The following is a 3127-nucleotide window of genomic DNA, read 5'->3' as shown; positions in this document are numbered from 1 at the left end:
CCCACATCCCTTTCTGTGCTCCATGGGGCCAACAGAGCAAGTGTCTTTAAGGCCAATTGTGGCCCAATAGAGGCTACGGGCTCTGCTACCCATTTCCACACCCACTGAAATGCTATCCTCACTGTAGAAGGCAGAATAAAGACCCCCAAAAGTGTCCACAAAGAATACATCTTTGATGGTCTCCAGAGCCCCTGCATACATGTGATGTCACCTGGCCAAGGAGAGTTAAGGCTGCAGAGAGAATGAAGATTGCTAATCAGCTGTATTTAAAATAAAATATTATTCATCTTCAGTATCCTGGCCCATGCAATCACGAGGGGCCTTTAAATGTGAAGCCTGGACAAATTTGTCAGTGAAGTGGCATGAGAAAGTCTTGTCAGCCCACTGTTGGTTTTGAAGATGGAAGGAAGCCAGGGGTAACTGCATGCAGGCAGAGCTCCAGAGGATGGAGGGATTTTCCTTGGAACCTCAGGGCACTGAAACCTGCCTTCACCTTGAGAGACCAGTGAGACCCTTTTCCTTTCTCCCCTCCAGGCCTCCAGAGAAGGGATCTTTGTTGTTGTAAGCCACCAATTCTCAGGGAATTTGTTACAGCAGAAGTAGCAAGTGGCCACACTCACATCTTGTTTCTCGATGTTCTCTGATAACTTCTTGTTCAAGTGTGTCCTCTGCATGTAATAACCACAAAAGCTGGCCTAGCCATTAACAGGAATCCCCATGTAGGCAGGCAATATCTGTGGAGAGCCTTAAGAGTGATGTGTGCTCTCAGGGCTAGTCTAGTGCCACAGGCATTCCTCATTGAGGTCACTGTCATGGATGGGCTCAAGACTGAAGGAACAATATCAAACTGAAATGATCCAAGAATTACGCCCAGGATACAGAGGCGACTCTGCCAACTCATCACATCTATAACTCTGCCTCTAATCAGCCCACCTCCACACAGATGCATGTGAACTTTCACACAACCATGTGCCCTGGCTATGCAGCTCCACTGAACTCTTCTCCCTCTCAGTCACCACAGTCATGGACCTGTTTTTGCCCATTAAGCTTAACTTACCTTTCTTCTGTCCTTCAGGTGCTTAAAGCAAACCCTCCTTTGTCCTTTGTCCTTTTTGTCCAAGAGTCAGCTAAATGCTGCACTTTCTTGGAATATACCCACTCTCCTATTCTGGAGTTTCAGGAGCTTTTTCACAGGTGCTCAAGTCCCTTGCAGTCAGGATGGAGCAGGCTGGTTTGGGTTCTTATGAAATAACTGGTGAAGTTGATTCAATGGATGGTTTTCAGTAGAGATTAAGGAGACTCTGGGAAAATATCTCAACTTGTTTCTACTGCTTGTATCAAGGCACTTCTGGAGACTTGTGGGGAGTCCTGATCCAATAATATTTTGAACTGAGTTTTGATTTAATATTTGGGTTGAGTTTTGCTTTAAGAGCATTAATAAACAAAGCCAGGCACAATGACCTCAGCCCAGGAACAATGCCCAGTCCCTAAGGGAGTATAGCTAATTTAATGCCAGCACTGGGATTAGGTTCCTATTTTTGCCTGTTATAACAAATGGCCTCAAGAATATGTCACAAAAAAAACAGAGGTTTGTTATCTCAGAAAGAACTATTTACAAATGAATTCTTTACCACTCTGGTGTGCATATTTCATGAATCAGAGTGAAAAGTACTTGTCAATTGAATTGGATGTCTATATTATTGTAATGTGAATTTCCTCCAATAAAGTCATATTGTGGTATATGAAAAAAAAATGTAGCATGAAACCTAGAGAGGAAAACATCCTCCTCTCCAACATGGCATTTGGATTTAAGCTAGCAGTACTCAGTTCTGATGAGTTCTATGGATAGGGGCCAGTGGTTGGGAAAACCAGAGAAAGTAGTCTGAAGGATTAGATACTTGATAGTAAAGCTCAGTGAGGCTACAATACCTGGAAAAATCATGTGAAAACAATGCACTTATTGGCCATTAGTGTTTCTTCTTTCAAAAAAAATATCTGTTCAGTTCCTCTGCCATGTTTTAATTGGATTGTTTGTTACATAGTTGATGAGCTCCTTATATATTTTGGATATTAACCCAAGATCAGATATGTGAATTACAAATAATTCTCCCATTATATATGTAAACTGAATTTTCATTTTCTTGACCATTTCCTTGCTGTGCAGAAGCTAGTTTTATTTAGTCCCACTTTTTAATTTCTGCTTTTGTCTTTGGTGTTATATATATATAAAAAAATCCAAAACCAACGTCAAGGAGATATTTCCCTATGTTTTCTTCTAGGAGTTTTACAGTTTCAGATCTTATGTATATGTCTTTAATCCATTTTGAGGTAACTTTTGTGGGTGGTGAAAGATAGAAATCCACAATCATTCTTTTGCAAGTGAATATCCCATTTTACTCACCACCATTTACTGGAGCAATTATTCCTTTCACATTGAGTTTTCTTAGCTCCCTTGTCAAATATACAAAGAATTCTTAAAATTATACAATAAGAAAATAAACCAACTAATTTAACAGCATGCAATAAACTTGATTAGACTCCTGATCTAAAGATATACAGAGAGGAAAAAAGCATATAAATGCTCATTACCATATGCCATTAAGCAATTACATATTAAATAATTAGATCCCACTGCACACCTATTAGAATGGTTAAAATCTAAAAGACTGACAGCACCAAATGTTGATGAGAATGTGGAGCAACAAGAACTCTCATTCATTTCTAAGGGGAATGTAAAACGTGACAGTAACTATGGAAAAACGTTTGGTACTTTCTGAAAAAGGTAAGCATACTCTTAACTATAGGATCCAGCAATTGTGCTCATTCTTATCTAAATGTGTTGAAAACATGTCTACACAAAAATCAGCATGTGAAAATTTATAGCAATTATATTCATTATTACCAAATAATTCATAAGTACCAAAATTTGGAAGCAACTGACTTCAATAGTTAAATGGTTAAGCAAATGGTGGTGGGATGTTATTCCGTGATAAAAATAAATGCCTTGTCCAAAGATAAATAGATGGGACTACATCAAGTTAAAGAGCTTCTGTCAGCAAAAGAAACATTACTAAAAACAAACAGAAAGATCACTAATTGGGAAAACATTTTCTCACACAAAAGTAGC

Source organism: Condylura cristata, unplaced genomic scaffold, assembly GCF_000260355.1.
Source record: "Condylura cristata isolate star-nosed mole 26May11 unplaced genomic scaffold, ConCri1.0 scaffold00019, whole genome shotgun sequence".
NCBI classification, from domain to species: domain Eukaryota; kingdom Metazoa; phylum Chordata; class Mammalia; order Eulipotyphla; family Talpidae; genus Condylura; species Condylura cristata.
The sequence above is the reverse complement of the archived record's forward strand: the minus strand, read 5'-3'. Positions refer to the sequence as shown.